This window comes from Anser cygnoides, chromosome 3 (genome assembly GCF_040182565.1).
Source record: "Anser cygnoides isolate HZ-2024a breed goose chromosome 3, Taihu_goose_T2T_genome, whole genome shotgun sequence".
NCBI classification, from domain to species: Eukaryota; Metazoa; Chordata; class Aves; order Anseriformes; family Anatidae; genus Anser; species Anser cygnoides.
This window is the reverse complement of record NC_089875.1, coordinates 62,789,438-62,806,157: the sequence shown is the minus strand read 5'-3', so window position 1 is coordinate 62,806,157 and position 16,720 is coordinate 62,789,438. Positions and strand designations below refer to the sequence as shown.

Below are 16,720 nucleotides of genomic sequence, written 5' to 3'. Positions count from 1 at the left end.
GGATCTGGATCCTGGCATTTATATGTGATAGTTTATATGCAGCCGAAGTAAATACCGTAGTCAGAGGTTATGGGGCTAGATTTTGAAAAGCCCTGCATAAAGAAGAGATCTCAGAAAAGCAAATTTAAATAACATTAATGTCAAGAAAAGGAATTCTGATTGCTACATTCTTTATCTGTCATGACTAGACAGGTGAAAATCTATGATAGCAATTTTGTCTTTAAGGTCATTTTCTTTTTTCTTTTATTTATTTATTTTATTTATTTTTATTTATTTTTTTAACAGGCTCTGTACTAATTTTCCTCACAGAATAACTAACAGAAATATGACCCTTGTGCAGCTTTTGTAGTTAATTCATTAGGTCAACTCCAACCACTAAGCCCTTTGTCAGGTTATTTCTACTAGTGATAAGAAGCCAGGTAGATGAGCCTATTCCACAAGGTCTCTTGGCTCTACCGTTGTTAAGTGAAATCTGCCAGGTGTGGATCATTTGACCTTTGCTATATAGGAAGCCTGAGGAGCTATGGGGAGTTGCCTCACTAGGGGAGTTTGAGGCTTGGGTTCTCTGGGGGTGCTTTTCTCTTGTGGTGGAATGGACTCAGTGTTCACTAGTAGGTTGCTTTTTCTTTGTGTTTTCTACCTTTTCTGTGAAATAGTTTTAGAGACTCTATGAGCTAGTTACATTGGTGGTGCCTTCTCAGTACAGTAAAACGCTGGTGGTACTACTTCACTGTGAAGCAGTTTGGAAATCATTCAAGTTTAGAAGCCAGCAGGTAAGTGTTTCTGGGCTCTACGGTTGTTTAACGTTGAGGAGTTTGAGTACTTTCTTCACCTTGTCTGTTTTCAGAGAAATTACTTAGGTGGATTCTAAGCTCCTTTCCCATCCCTTAAAAAAAACAAAACAAAAAAACTCAGAAGCTCAAGTGCATACAGGTAAGCCTGACTTTGAAGAACATTCTTAAGTATTTGGTAAGATTGAACAACAGGCTGTTTTAAAATAGGTGCCATAATGCGAATTCAAATGTTTCTACTTACCCGAAGGCAAAAGATGTGGATAGATATGGGTAGCATGATAGTTAGTTCCATTAAGTGGAAATAGTGAGAAGGTGCTGTTCATGAAAGAAATGCTGTTTTCACAATATGTAAGTGAAAAGCAGAAGGGAGAAAGTTTCTCCTCTTCCCTACAGGCCTGGGTCTCAGCTGTGGAGGAACTTTCGGAAGAGGACCACCAACTTAAATACAATTGATCTTCGTCCCCACCTGTACAAATAAGTGTCTCAGCTATCGGGGTAAGCATCCTTCTGTGCAAGGAAAATAACAGACTGGGTACACAGGCAGTGGTGCCACACAGTGGTTTTACCGATGTGATGACGGGGAGGACAGGAGAAAAATAGATGAACAATCTACCAGGAAAGCTAGATGTACCGGGACGTGAGCTGCAAGGGGGGGAAAAAAAAAAAAAGGAAAACGGGGTTTTCTGGGAAGATTTCTGCTCCAAATTGGAGTGGGCAGTGCTGGACATAAAGGACATGCAGGTGCTCGAAGAGTCCAGAGAAAAGAGACAAAGCTGGTGATGGGTCTGGAGAACAAGGCTTACGAGGAGCGGCTGAGGGAGCTAGGATTGCTCAGCCCTCTGGTCCCCAGAGCTCTGGTCCCCAGAGCTCTGGTCCCCAGAGCTCTGGTCCCCAGAGCTCTGGTCCCCAGAGCTCTGGTCCCCAGAGCTCTGGTCCCCAGAGCTCTGGTCCCCAGAGCTCTGGTCCCCAGAGCTCTGGTCCCCAGAGCTCTGGTCCCCAGAGCTCTGGTCCCCAGAGCTCTGGTCCCCAGAGCTCTGGTCCCCAGAGCTCTGGTCCCCAGAGCTCTGGTCCCCAGAGCTCTGGTCCCCAGAGCTCTGGTCCCCAGAGCTCTCTCTGGTCCCCAGAGCTCTTGGTCCCCAGAGCTCTGGTCCCCAGAGCTCTGGTCCCCAGAGCTCTGGTCCCCAGAGCTCTGGTCCCCAGAGCTCTGGTCCCCAGAGCTCTGGTCCCCAGAGCTCTGGTCCCCAGAGCTCTGGTCCCCAGAGCTCTGGTCCCCAGAGCTCTGGTCCCCAGAGCTCTGGTCCCCAGAGCTCTGGTCCCCAGAGCTCTGGTCCCCAGAGCTCTGGTCCCCAGAGCTCTGGTCCCCAGAGCTCTGGTCCCCAGAGCTCTGGTCCCCAGAGCTCTGGTCCCCAGAGCTCTGGTCCCCAGAGCTCTGGTCCCCAGAGCTCTGGTCCCCAGAGCTCTGGTCCCCAGAGCTCTGGTCCCCAGAGCTCTGGTCCCCAGAGCTCTGGTCCCCAGAGCTCTGGTCCCCAGAGCTCTGGTCCCCAGAGCTCTGGTCCCCAGAGCTCTGGTCCCCAGAGCTCTGGTCCCCTCTGGTCCCCAGAGCTCTGGTCCCCAGAGCTCTGGTCCCCAGAGCTCTGGTCCCCAGAGCTCTGGTCCCCAGAGCTCTGGTCCCCAGAGCTCTGGTCCCCAGAGCTCTGGTCCCCAGAGCTCTGGTCCCCAGAGCTCTGGTCCCCAGAGCTCTGGTCCCCAGAGCTCTGGTCCCCAGAGCTCTGGTCCCCAGAGCTCTGGTCCCCAGAGCTCTGGTCCCCAGAGCTCTGGTCCCCAGAGCTCTGGTCCCCAGAGCTCTGGTCCCCAGAGCTCTGGTCCCCAGAGCTCTGGTCCCCAGAGCTCTGGTCCCCAGAGCTCTGGTCCCCAGAGCTCTGGTCCCCAGAGCTCTGGTCCCCAGAGCTCTGGTCCCCAGAGCTCTGGTCCCCAGAGCTCTGGTCCCCAGAGCTCTGGTCCCCAGAGCTCTGGTCCCCAGAGCTCTGGTCCCCAGAGCTCTGGTCCCCAGAGCTCTGGTCCCCAGAGCTCTGGTCCCCAGAGCTCTGGTCCCCAGAGCTCTGGTCCCCAGAGCTCTGGTCCCCAGAGCTCTGGTCCCCAGAGCTCTGGTCCCCAGAGCTCTGGTCCCCAGAGCTCTGGTCCCCAGAGCTCTGGTCCCCAGAGCTCTGGTCCCCAGAGCTCTGGTCCCCAGAGCTCTGGTCCCCAGAGCTCTGGTCCCCAGAGCTCTGGTCCCCAGAGCTCTGGTCCCCAGAGCTCTGGTCCCCAGAGCTCTGGTCCCCAGAGCTCTGGTCCCCAGAGCTCTGGTCCCCAGAGCTCTGGTCCCCAGAGCTCTGGTCCCCAGAGCTCTGGTCCCCAGAGCTCTGGTCCCCAGAGCTCTGGTCCCCAGAGCTCTGGTCCCCAGAGCTCTGGTCCCCAGAGCTCTGGTCCCCAGAGCTCTGGTCCCCAGAGCTCTGGTCCCCAGAGCTCTGGTCCCCAGAGCTCTGGTCCCCAGAGCTCTGGTCCCCAGAGCTCTGGTCCCCAGAGCTCTGGTCCCCAGAGCTCTGGTCCCCAGAGCTCTGGTCCCCAGAGCTCTGGTCCCCAGAGCTCTGGTCCCCAGAGCTCTGGTCCCCAGAGCTCTGGTCCCCAGAGCTCTGGTCCCCAGAGCTCTGGTCCCCAGAGCTCTGGTCCCCAGAGCTCTGGTCCCCAGAGCTCTGGTCCCCAGAGCTCTGGTCCCCAGAGCTCTGGTCCCCAGAGCTCTGGTCCCCAGAGCTCTGGTCCCCAGAGCTCTGGTCCCCAGAGCTCTGGTCCCCAGAGCTCTGGTCCCCAGAGCTCTGGTCCCCAGAGCTCTGGTCCCCAGAGCTCTGGTCCCCAGAGCTCTGGTCCCCAGAGCTCTGGTCCCCAGAGCTCTGGTCCCCAGAGCTCTGGTCCCCAGAGCTCTGGTCCCCAGAGCTCTGGTCCCCAGAGCTCTGGTCCCCAGAGCTCTGGTCCCCAGAGCTCTGGTCCCCAGAGCTCTGGTCCCCAGAGCTCTGGTCCCCAGAGCTCTGGTCCCCAGAGCTCTGGTCCCCAGAGCTCTGGTCCCCAGAGCTCTGGTCCCCAGAGCTCTGGTCCCCAGAGCTCTGGTCCCCAGAGCTCTGGTCCCCAGAGCTCTGGTCCCCAGAGCTCTGGTCCCCAGAGCTCTGGTCCCCAGAGCTCTGGTCCCCAGAGCTCTGGTCCCCAGAGCTCTGGTCCCCAGAGCTCTGGTCCCCAGAGCTCTGGTCCCCAGAGCTCTGGTCCCCAGAGCTCTGGTCCCCAGAGCTCTGGTCCCCAGAGCTCTGGTCCCCAGAGCTCTGGTCCCCAGAGCTCTGGTCCCCAGAGCTCTGGTCCCCAGAGCTCTGGTCCCCAGAGCTCTGGTCCCCAGAGCTCTGGTCCCCAGAGCTCTGGTCCCCAGAGCTCTGGTCCCCAGAGCTCTGGTCCCCAGAGCTCTGGTCCCCAGAGCTCTGGTCCCCAGAGCTCTGGTCCCCAGAGCTCTGGTCCCCAGAGCTCTGGTCCCCAGAGCTCTGGTCCCCAGAGCTCTGGTCCCCAGAGCTCTGGTCCCCAGAGCTCTGGTCCCCAGAGCTCTGGTCCCCAGAGCTCTGGTCCCCAGAGCTCTGGTCCCCAGAGCTCTGGTCCCCAGAGCTCTGGTCCCCAGAGCTCTGGTCCCCAGAGCTCTGGTCCCCAGAGCTCTGGTCCCCAGAGCTCTGGTCCCCAGAGCTCTGGTCCCCAGAGCTCTGGTCCCCAGAGCTCTGGTCCCCAGAGCTCTGGTCCCCAGAGCTCTGGTCCCCAGAGCTCTGGTCCCCAGAGCTCTGGTCCCCAGAGCTCTGGTCCCCAGAGCTCTGGTCCCAGAGCTCTGGTCCCCAGAGCTCTGGTCCCCAGAGCTCTGGTCCCCAGAGCTCTGGTCCCCAGAGCTCTGGTCCCCAGAGCTCTGGTCCCCAGAGCTCTGGTCCCCAGAGCTCTGGTCCCCAGAGCTCTGGTCCCCAGAGCTCTGGTCCCCAGAGCTCTGGTCCCCAGAGCTCTGGTCCCCAGAGCTCTGGTCCCCAGAGCTCTGGTCCCCAGAGCTCTGGTCCCCAGAGCTCTGGTCCCCAGAGCTCTGGTCCCCAGAGCTCTGGTCCCCAGAGCTCTGGTCCCCAGAGCTCTGGTCCCCAGAGCTCTGGTCCCCAGAGCTCTGGTCCCCAGAGCTCTGGTCCCCAGAGCTCTGGTCCCCAGAGCTCTGGTCCCCAGAGCTCCCCCAGAGCTCTGGTCCCCAGAGCTCTGGTCCCCAGAGCTCTGGTCCCCAGAGCTCTGGTCCCCAGAGCTCTGGTCCCCAGAGCTCTGGTCCCCAGAGCTCTGGTCCCCAGAGCTCTGGAGCTCTGGTCCCCAGAGCTCTGGTCCCCAGAGCTCTGGTCCCCAGAGCTCTGGTCCCCAGAGCTCTGGTCCCCAGAGCTCTGGTCCCCTCTGGTCCCCAGAGCTCTGGTCCCCAGAGCTCTGGTCCCCAGAGCTCTGGTCCCCAGAGCTCTGGTCCCCAGAGCTCTGGTCCCCAGAGCTCTGGTCCCCAGAGCTCTGGTCCCCTCTGGTCCCCAGAGCTCTGGTCCCCAGAGCTCTGGTCCCCAGAGCTCTGGTCCCCAGAGCTCTGGTCCCCAGAGCTCTGGTCCCCAGAGCTCTGGTCCCCAGAGCTCTGGTCCCCAGAGCTCTGGTCCCCTCTGGTCCCCAGAGCTCTGGTCCCCAGAGCTCTGGTCCCCAGAGCTCTGGTCCCCAGAGCTCTGGTCCCCAGAGCTCTGGTCCCCAGAGCTCTGGTCCCCAGAGCTCTGGTCCCCAGAGCTCTGGTCCCCAGAGCTCTGGTCCCCAGAGCTCTGGTCCCCAGAGCTCTGGTCCCCAGAGCTCTGGTCCCCAGAGCTCTGGTCCCCAGAGCTCTGGTCCCCAGAGCTCTGGTCCCCAGAGCTCTGGTCCCCAGAGCTCTGGTCCCCAGAGCTCTGGTCCCCAGAGCTCTGGTCCCCAGAGCTCTGGTCCCCAGAGCTCTGGTCCCCAGAGCTCTGGTCCCCAGAGCTCTGGTCCCCAGAGCTCTGGTCCCCAGAGCTCTGGTCCCCAGAGCTCTGGTCCCCAGAGCTCTGGTCCCCAGAGCTCTGGTCCCCAGAGCTCTGGTCCCCAGAGCTCTGGTCCCCAGAGCTCTGGTCCCCAGAGCTCTGGTCCCCAGAGCTCTGGTCCCCAGAGCTCTGGTCCCCAGAGCTCTGGTCCCCAGAGCTCTGGTCCCCAGAGCTCTGGTCCCCAGAGCTCTGGTCCCCAGAGCTCTGGTCCCCAGAGCTCTGGTCCCCAGAGCTCTGGTCCCCAGAGCTCTGGTCCCCAGAGCTCTGGTCCCCAGAGCTCTGGTCCCCAGAGCTCTGGTCCCCAGAGCTCTGGTCCCCAGAGCTCTGGTCCCCAGAGCTCTGGTCCCCAGAGCTCTGGTCCCCAGAGCTCTGGTCCCCAGAGCTCTGGTCCCCAGAGCTCTGGTCCCCAGAGCTCTGGTCCCCAGAGCTCTGGTCCCCAGAGCTCTGGTCCCCAGAGCTCTGGTCCCCAGAGCTCTGGTCCCCAGAGCTCTGGTCCCCAGAGCTCTGGTCCCCAGAGCTCTGGTCCCCAGAGCTCTGGTCCCCAGAGCTCTGGTCCCCAGAGCTCTGGTCCCCAGAGCTCTGGTCCCCAGAGCTCTGGTCCCCAGAGCTCTGGTCCCCAGAGCTCTGGTCCCCAGAGCTCTGGTCCCCAGAGCTCTGGTCCCCAGAGCTCTGGTCCCCAGAGCTCTGGTCCCCAGAGCTCTGGTCCCCAGAGCTCTGGTCCCCAGAGCTCTGGTCCCCAGAGCTCTGGTCCCCAGAGCTCTGGTCCCCAGAGCTCTGGTCCCCAGAGCTCTGGTCCCCAGAGCTCTGGTCCCCAGAGCTCTGGTCCCCAGAGCTCTGGTCCCCAGAGCTCTGGTCCCCAGAGCTCTGGTCCCCAGAGCTCTGGTCCCCAGAGCTCTGGTCCCCAGAGCTCTGGTCCCCAGAGCTCTGGTCCCCAGAGCTCTGGTCCCCAGAGCTCTGGTCCCCAGAGCTCTGGTCCCCAGAGCTCTGGTCCCCAGAGCTCTGGTCCCCAGAGCTCTGGTCCCCAGAGCTCTGGTCCCCAGAGCTCTGGTCCCCAGAGCTCTGGTCCCCAGAGCTCTGGTCCCCAGAGCTCTGGTCCCCAGAGCTCTGGTCCCCAGAGCTCTGGTCCCCAGAGCTCTGGTCCCCAGAGCTCTGGTCCCCAGAGCTCTGGTCCCCAGAGCTCTGGTCCCCAGAGCTCTGGTCCCCAGAGCTCTGGTCCCCAGAGCTCTGGTCCCCAGAGCTCTGGTCCCCAGAGCTCTGGTCCCCAGAGCTCTGGTCCCCAGAGCTCTGGTCCCCAGAGCTCTGGTCCCCAGAGCTCTGGTCCCCAGAGCTCTGGTCCCCAGAGCTCTGGTCCCCAGAGCTCTGGTCTCTGGTCCCCAGAGCTCTGGTCCCCAGAGCTCTCTGGTCCCCAGTCCCCAGAGCTCTGGTCCCCAGAGCTCTGGTCCCCAGAGCTCTGGTCCCCAGAGCTCTGGTCCCCAGAGCTCTGGTCCCCAGAGCTCTGGTCCCCAGAGCTCTGGTCCCCAGAGCTCTGGTCCCCAGAGCTCTGGTCCCCAGAGCTCTGGTCCCCAGAGCTCTGGTCCCCAGAGCTCTGGTCCCCAGAGCTCTGGTCCCCAGAGCTCTGGTCCCCAGAGCTCTGGTCCCCAGAGCTCTGGTCCCCAGAGCTCTGGTCCCCAGAGCTCTGGTCCCCAGAGCTCTGGTCCCCAGAGCTCTGGTCCCCAGAGCTCTGGTCCCCAGAGCTCTGGTCCCCAGAGCTCTGGTCCCCAGAGCTCTGGTCCCCAGAGCTCTGGTCCCCAGAGCTCTGGTCCCCCAGAGCTCTGGTCCCCAGAGCTCTGGTCCCCAGAGCTCTGGTCCCCAGAGCTCTGGTCCCCAGAGCTCTGGTCCCCAGAGCTCTGGTCCCCAGAGCTCTGGTCCCCAGAGCTCTGGTCCCCAGAGCTCTGGTCCCCAGAGCTCTGGTCCCCAGAGCTCTGGTCCCCTCTGGTCCCCAGCTCTGGTCCCCAGAGCTCTGGTCCCCAGAGCTCTGGTCCCCAGAGCTCTGGTCCCCAGAGCTCTGGTCCCCAGAGCTCTGGTCCCCAGAGCTCTGGTCCCCAGAGCTCTGGTCCCCAGAGCTCTGGTCCCCAGAGCTCTGGTCCCCAGAGCTCTGGTCCCCCTGGTCCCCAGAGCTCTGGTCCCCAGAGCTCTGGTCCCCTAACCAAGCAGTGAACTGTTTATTTAGCTTTGAAGATGCTGGAATGGTCTCTGGCTTGAAAAGATCGTCTTCCCAGCCATTCTCTAAAAATTGTCTCCTAGGACTAAAATCTCAATTTCCTTTCCCTTACATGAACATCCAGAGAGTCATCCTCCCTTCTCAGTTAACTTCCGTGCTGCCTAGTCTAAAGTTTTTTCAGTACTCAGGCACGTACCTCAGATTCTCGTATTGTGAGAGGGATTGCACTCCCATTATAGAATATGGGAATCCCATTTTTCTGTCTTAAGGGTGAATGGTGTAAGGGACTTATAAATCATTGCAGATTGTGGTTGTTGTCAATTACATTGTAGTTGAATTCATGCAAGTACCTTTTACTGTTTCATCTTCTCTTTCATTTTTTGTCTGGTTACTACTCAGTATTACATATTCAGTTAAATGTCCGAAGAAAACATTTTTTAATTTTAACAACATTTGTTTTTTCTTTCTCTAGGTCTGCCGGTAGCTGACAAGGTATAAAGATATGCTTCTCTTTTTCATTCTTGTGAAGTTAGGGGTAGTGCCCATTTAAACTGTGACTGAGGCTCTGCAATGGTGCAAGTGTATCTTACTACTTCAAATTCAGTGATGCAACCTGAGTTTACATCAATTAACTTTCTAGGATTCTACCAATTTAAAGGTATTGGATAATGACATTTACTTGAAAACAGTCCTATAGGTTTATTTTCTTTACTTACATTTGTTTGCCATCTCCATCTCATTCAAAGCAGTCAGGACTGGTTTACTTCTCTCTTCTCTGGAGATTTGCACAAGGAACCATTGTTAGAATCAGAATCCTGATCTAAGAGTATGATGAAAAATGTTGCACTCCAAGTTAGAAATTGGAGAGGAAAATGTTCATGTATACATAAGAATTGTACTCAAACAGCTGATCACACTTTTTCTTACACCTGAACAGATGCTTACACCTTTTAACTTTTAAACCTCAGAAGCAACCGGTAGTTTGCATAAACCCGTGCTGACTGGGCCTGATCGCCTGGTTGCCCTACGAGTACTGCATGATGACACTCAAGATCATCTGCTCCATGAGCTTACCTGGCACTGAGGTCAAACTAACAGGCCTATAGTTTCCTGGGTCAACCTTCCGGCCCTTCTTGTAGATGGGCATCACATTTGCTAGCCGCCAGTCGACTGGGACCTTCCCTGATAGCCAGGACTGCTGATAAATGATGGAAAGTGGCTTGGCCAGCTCCTCTGCCAGTTCTCTCAGCACCCTCGAGTGGATTCCATCAAGCCCCATCAACGTGCATACATCTAAGTGCTGTAGCAGGTCACCAACCGTTTCCTCGTGGATTGTGAGGGCCACGTCCTGCTCCCCATCCCCTTCCACCAGCTCAGGGTACTGGGTATCTAGAGAACAACCGGCCTTGCCGGTAAAGACTGAGGCTTAGAAGGCATTAAGCACCTCAGCCTTTTCCTCATTTCTTGTCACTAAGTTTCCCCCCGCATCCAGTAAAGGATGGAGATTCTCCTTAGTCCTCCTTTTGATGTTTATGTATTTATAAAAACATTTTTTGTTATCTTTAACGGCAGTAGCCCGATTGAGCTCCAGATGAGCTTTGGCCTTTCTAATTTTGTCCCTACACATCCTTACAACATCCTTATAATCCTTCTGAGTGGCCTGCCCTCTTTTCCAAAGATCATAAACCCTCTCTTTTTTTCCTAAGCTCTAGCCACAACTCTCTGTTCAGCCAGGCCGGTCTTCTTCCACACCGGCTCATCTTTGGGCACGTGGGGACAGACCGCTCCTGAGCCTTTAATATTTCCTTCTTGAGGAGTGCCCGGCCTTCTTGCACTCCTCTGCCCTTCAGAACCTCCTCCCAAGGGATTCCGCGAACCAGTGTCCTGAACAGCTCAAAGTCTGCCCTCCGGAAGTCCAGGACAGTAGTTTTACTGGTCCCCCTCCTGACTTCGCCAATAATAGAGAAGTCTACAATTTTATGGTCACTCTGCCCAAGACAGCTCCCAACCACTACATCTCCCACCAGTCCTTCTCTGTTTTTGAACAGAAGGTCAAGCAGGGCACCTCCCCTAGTAGGCTCACTAACCAACTGCGTCAGGAAACTATCTTCCACGCTCTCCAGAAACCTAGACTGCTTCCTCTGAGCTGTATTGCATGTCCAGGATATGTCCGGGAAGTTGAAGTCCCACACGAGGACAAGAACCTCCTTTTATCAATGTCAGCTACAAGCAGTCTTAGTGCCAGCAAGTAGCCTACGCCTTTGCCTAGCAGCAACTCAAAGCCTCATCTCTCCCTTGCTTTGCTCTTAGTGACAGCTTGACTTCTTGGGAACCTGTGCATTAGGATCAGAACTGATCCTGTTTGAGCGGCCCTTGGCTGGCTGAAGTTGCTTTTGGACCCTTTGGGGTTTGGAAAATTAGGTAGTACCCTAGAAGAGAGACAGTGCCATTATGGTGTTCTGTAATTTATGCTATGATTTCTGAGTGGCTCTATTCAGGCTAAAACTTAGGAGGACAGTGGCAGACAAACAGGAAGAAGCCTGAGAAGAATGCAATAATTCTCTTGGACCTCCAAGGAAGTTTGGATTGAGCTCAGGTGTTGACCAAAGACATTTGGGGAAGGATTTCTTACCTGAAATTGTTATTTACATTGTTTCACCAACATGTTGTCTGGATTGGTCAGTAATATCCTTGCCGACCTTGCTTTCGTCATAGCTCTTCCTCTGACTTCATTCTACTTCCTGCTGTTTCTGTAGAAAATCCCCCTCAGAGCTGTTCATGAATATGGGAGGTCCCCACATTCCATGATGAAGGGGTTTGCTAATTAAAGAGACCCACTCCTGACACTCATCCTGCAGCTTCCAATACCACAACCGCTATTTTTGTTTGGTCCTTTTGAAATCCACGTGGGTAAACTGTGCTGATTCAGGCCTCCATATGAAATTTAATTGTAAAAAAAATTCTACAATAAACATTTTTGCCAATTACTTAACACATTAAAACAGGCAACTGTATGAAGTTGCAAGAAGCTTTAGTAACAGAACACAATGTATTTCACTCACAAGCTCCATAACTTACTACCTAGTAAAGGAGGTGCTGTGATTAGAAAGATTTCAGGTTCAAAGAAGATGTCTTTTCCTGAACTTAATGGCAAAATTCCTATTCTTTTTTTGTGAATCCCAGAACAGATCAGGCTTTGTTCTAACTTTTCCTCTTGGTACATCCTACCAAGATCTAGAGATGCAATCAATTTATATCCCTGTGGAATGATATAATTTTCCATGGAATATCAAAGTATTTAAAAGTATTTCTCCTGTAAACCCTATTAGCAGGATTGAAAACACCAATGAATCAGGCAAGATTTCAAGAGTAAATTTCTGCATGTCTGTGTAAGTAATGAAACTACACCATTTTTGCCTCATTAGTACAACTTCACCATAACTCCTGCTTCTCTGCATCCCTACTTGCTCCAGGTTTTCAAATGAGTCATTTCCACTGCATGTCTTTACTGTACTAAGAGAGCCTTATAAGTTATCCACCTGCAGCAGAGTGGCACGGAGCTCACATCACCAAAACCTGGTAGGACAACACATGCAGTGTGCTTTCCAGCACATTTAGACAGCAGAGAACACAGTGTGCTCCTTACCAGAGCATTTTAAAACCATTACACCTCAGTAAGCAGACTGTGGGTACTGTGTAAACAGTCTATGGTTCTCCTCAGTTCACTTAGCTCTGGATTTGCATACAAGACAATGGTGGAAGCCTGCTACTTAAAATGAAAGAGTATGACAGCACACACATGCACACACACACACACACAAAACTCGGAAGTCCAAATATACTGTCTGGCCTCACTGGTATTACTCAGGGTGTAGAAACTTGAAGCACTTATTTTGTATTTACTGCTTGAATGCAGTCATTACTGGCATTCCATTCCCAAATGATAAGTGAAGACATGTGATTCATCTGGCATATGAAGATCCCTGGGGTTTGAGGTAGCCTTGCAGTTTTGATGCTAGAATCTTATCTAGGCATAAATGACTGCTGACTTCATGGTTACTGGATTAGAGCTTTTTGGGAGAATTCATTCCTCTTTCCCTATTCTTTATTAAAAACAACTATTTCCTAAAAGTCATTCCCATGTAAAACAAATTTGTAAAACATATCAGGCTAATGTTGCATCTTTGTATGTGGGAACCACACTGCTTTATCTTCTCCCTATTCTCGTCACAGAGATCCCGTGAAGAAAACTCTCCTGGAAGCCTCATGGGAGACATACTTCACCTCTGCTATTCATGCTTTTCTTTTGAGCAATAGCATGGTGGTAACTTCTGACAGCAAATGGAGGCATTTTACTTCTATGGAGGAGCAGGCAAGATTTACACCTGTGCGTGTTAATAACTGGCTGGCAGACGAGGGAGTTTACAAAATCCTAAGGAATTTATGATGCCCACATAAACATCATTCAGAGTATGTCTGAAGTCCTGTCACATGGCTCAAATCAAAACGCTAACCTTTTGCAATATTCAAAAATACTTGCCCCCTCAAAATAATAAAATACACCTTCTCCATAGCACCGTGGATCATACAATATTTTTGTTTGAAGACTGAGAAACTGTTCATATACAAATAGTTGTACCTGCTTAGGAAGGCACAGTTATTGAAAAAGACATTTAAAATCTTTTTAGAAAGCTATTTCAGACAATTATATTTTTAATAAGCTCTACTGTTTAGTCAGGTGTTTTGCCAAAAAGCAGATAAGCATAGTGAAGTGGCTCAGGTTAAATTTGGCTATAACTATGCATTTATATTGAAAGCTGCGCTTCTTCATCAGGGAAAGAAATAAGAGAAAGCAGAAATTCTGACTGCCCACTACCTACTGCTATTATCTCTCCCTCCCCTTCTAGTGCCAAGGATTTGTGTTGACAAAAGCATGAAGAAAGACTGTGTAAATACCTTCCATTTACAAATAAATAGAAAGGCATAGATACCTCTTCAAAGGGCAAGTCATCTCCTGTTGGATGGCTGTAGAGGGGATGAGAGGAGTTACCTTTTAGAAATGTTGATTTATTTCCAATTGGTGTAATGGGCAGATGTGGTTATTAGCTTAAATTTACACATTCTTTAAATATTTCAGTTCTTTGAATGGAAAATCTTTGTATTTTTTGGTGACATCTTATCAACAAACTCATGAAGGAAGCTTCAAATTTATAAGATCCTGACCCAATCCCATTATTCGGCAAATGCTTCTTTCCATTGGTTTCTTTTCCATGATATCTCAATAAACAATGTTTTTTCTTAGCTCAACCTCAAGATACATGGAGAACATTATTACTGGGAAAGGCGAAAGTTTGTTTTCCAACTATGGACTCAAAGTGGGCTGAAGGCAAGAGGTATCACAAGGCTGGAGCCAAGCAGTGCTAGAAAAGGCTAGGCCTTTTTTTCTCTAAAGGATTTTCTCTCTATAGAGGGGATAACATGTGGTACCAGTGATTTTATTATTTGATTCCCACAAATAGAGCTTATGCTGAGATATCTGTACTGTAAAGGTTCCTTACTTCTTCCTCATAGCCCTCGCACAAGACAACCACCCAAGTTATTCTGCACACTGGCTGGGACTCTCCGTCCTGACCTACTCCACAACCCAAGTTACATCATCTTGAAAGGCTTCCTCTTTTATATCATTTATTTTACCTTCCAGACTAATGAATTATATGCATCTTGAAAGAAAAAATCTGAGCTGAGAAATGTGGAATGTAATGTGGAAAAGAGTCTTTTCCTTCTTTTTGTTTAGCAGTAGTTCAAAAAGGGACAACAGCAGATGCTTGAGAGCCAGCCAGATGGAGCAAGTACTGTCTAATGTGTAATGGAACTGAGGTGGTTTTAGCATACCACACTCATTAGGTACTTTTAACATCCTGCACCTCTAAGTGCTGCAGTCTAATAACTCTTTTGCACAGTGCTCTGAAAGAAGCTATAGTGCATTTTGACTCAATGAAGTTTCAGTAAAATTTTTTTTAAAGACATCTATTTAAGAACTGAGGAATATTCTTTATAAGAACTCTTTAGTTTTGTAAAAATGAGCTTTCACAGGCTTGTTTTCTTACAGTCAAATTGTTTAACTAAAAAAGCATTTGTTTTGTACAGCAAACTGAGTGTATACTATCTGCAAGGCTGTGGTAGCTTGCTGGTCATAGTAAACACTACCTCTGAAGATGGATGGAAACCAGAAGTTACCTTAGTTTTGGCATGAACATGAGTAAGTTTTCTATATTTTTCCTGTGACTTCCTACAAGCTAAAATGTGAATGACTGTATGTTGGAACACTTTGAAAAATACGGTGATTATCTGTGAGATAAGAAAATTTTATTCCGTGTATTCTTAGCTCAAAGTACCTGAGAACCTCCTCCTCACTGGGAGAAACTGGTACATCAATATTTGTTACAAAACAAAAAATATTTATTTTTAACCTGCAAAATGCCATTTGATTTAAAGAAAATGCAGAAAAATTAAGCAATTTGGAAGGAATTCAAAGAAGACCAGGAAAAAAAAAAAAGCAAGGAGAAATTGTTTTCTGAGGGATCCCTATTAGTGGATCACTATTTTACCACAGATTTTATTTTATTAAATCCAGGAGAGCTGTAGGCAACCACAGGAACCCACTCATACAGATCTAATTTAAGACCAAAAATATAACGGGGAATACATACATGTTTTACAGCAAGCATATAACATTTTTGAGGGTGTAAACATCACAGAGGTATGATTTAAGCATAAGTGAAATTAACAACATGAGCTACAAGAAAACACAATAACATTATGAAAAATTTCCTACTGATTACATCTAAGGAGAATTTTTGGCTCTGGAATAATCTCCTGAGAAAACAATGGGAGCCCCTGTTGTCTGATTCCTTTAAACAGAGCTGAGAAAAAGCACTGGAAAAACATAGCTCAGAGAACAATAGTTTACTAGGAGAGCAATGGAAAAATGAGTACCGTCTTAGATCATTTAATCTGCCCATGACTTACGACTCTGTGAAGCCATACAGCTGCCTTAAAAATATGTTACTGGAGGCCTAGTTCATTGCATAATAGACATCCGACTAGTACTTATTGAGAAGCACACTGAAAAATATTTAGAGACGCTTTTTCCTGCAGAAAATAGCAATGTCCTTCACTAGATATTTTACTTTTTCCTTCACAGTTTACATAGAGGTTTTTTTTTGTTGCTTTTTTCCTCCCCTTCTGTAAAATAAGAGACTGTAATATTTTTCTTACCAGACAAGTCTTCACTGATTGAGGAATTTGACACACAGCTTTTAAACAATATTCCATTCACACTACAGGTAAGTATCTCTCCGGTATTTGGGATCCTAAGGATCTTAACTGCTGAGTTGAAATACATCGGATGAAAATTCCGAGGAAGTGGCAATTTGAAATCTATTTCCTTGTAGGATGGGAGATATGAATACCTTGGTGACAGGGAGCAAGTCTTGATATTGGGGTTCAAATGCTAATCAGCTACTCGTCTTCAGGAGCAGCCTGTGAGACAGCAAGCAGAAGACACTTGTGTTGTTGGCATATAAGGCCAAATCTAGGGCAGGAATCCAGTCTGCTGCCATCATCATGGATGTGGCCTTGCAAACTGAAAACGTCACACCTCCATCTCTGCTGAAAGATACTCAGAAATGAAAATACAAGGGCATGGTGCCCTGGGGTCTTGAGTAAGGCTCTAATACCAAGGAAAGCAGGGAAAAGCCAAAATCTTAGAGAGCGCTCCGGCAAGGGAGAAGTCCCAAAGCAATGTGAAGATGAGGTACTGACTCCCAGAGCTCTGGCGTGGGTGAGCAGTCTGTCCTCAAAACACTGGGACTGGGCTACAGAACCCCATACACTAACACCAGGTGGTCATTGGTCTAACATGAGGGGAAGCTGCCAGCACACTCTCCATCCTCCTCACCTCTCCTGCTTCTCCAGCAGCACCCTTCACCCACCCTCTGGGACTGCTTGCAGCGCTTTGCTGCTGGTGTGAGCTTGAAGGTGGAGCAGACTCTGAGACGTGTCACACTTGGACCGGTGCCATGGGAAATCACTCAGAACAATAACAAGCCGCCACTTCTTCAGTGTTCCCTTGTTGCATGGTAACTAGCACAACTAACAAATATAGATTAAAAGAAACTCATGGTAATGGCTATGAGGCATGCTATTGTACTGACACCATGCTGGCTGTTAAAACATTTAGGAAGATCAGTACCTGTATCTCTACAGCTTACTGGTGAATTTGTTTTAGGCTGCAGCCGTCTGCCTGGAGGAAAGATTCATCTTAGTATTTTGCTCTTTGATTTGGAGAAAAAAAAAATAATTGTGGTATGAGTCAGTGTTTATAAGCTAAGGCTGAATAAATTACATCTACAAAAAAAAATGCATATTTTTTACACTATAAAATTAATTACTGAGACAACCTGCCTATATATATGTACATAAGTATATATATAAATAATCTATATAATATTAATGCGTATAATTAATGTAGTAATAAGCACATTAAGACGACAATATTAGAACTGTATGCATTGTATAATGTATTATAATAAACAACATAAAATATATAACAATTCAAATATGAAAGATAA

At 50.4% G+C, this 16,720-nt stretch overlaps 2 long non-coding RNA genes across 3 annotated transcripts; both read left to right on the top strand.

The window, feature by feature from the left end:
- Window positions 1-276: 276 nt before the first annotated feature.
- LOC106032427 (uncharacterized) lies at window positions 277-9,566 on the top strand. Its single transcript, XR_001204844.3, has 4 exons — window positions 277-611; window positions 702-773; window positions 1,188-1,289; window positions 8,560-9,566. It is a non-coding gene; the product is annotated as an uncharacterized lncRNA (long non-coding RNA).
- Window positions 9,567-10,012: 446 nt separating this feature from the next.
- Window positions 10,013-15,864, top strand: LOC136790452 (uncharacterized). 2 transcript variants are annotated; one of them, XR_010830385.1, is made up of 4 exons: window positions 10,013-13,480; window positions 14,235-14,346; window positions 15,369-15,433; window positions 15,542-15,864. It is a non-coding gene; the product is annotated as an uncharacterized lncRNA (long non-coding RNA). The 2 variants fall into 2 exon arrangements; XR_010830384.1 differs by lacking the exon at window positions 10,013-13,480 and having other exon boundaries at window positions 13,784-14,346.
- The last annotated feature ends 856 nt before the right edge of the window (window positions 15,865-16,720 follow it).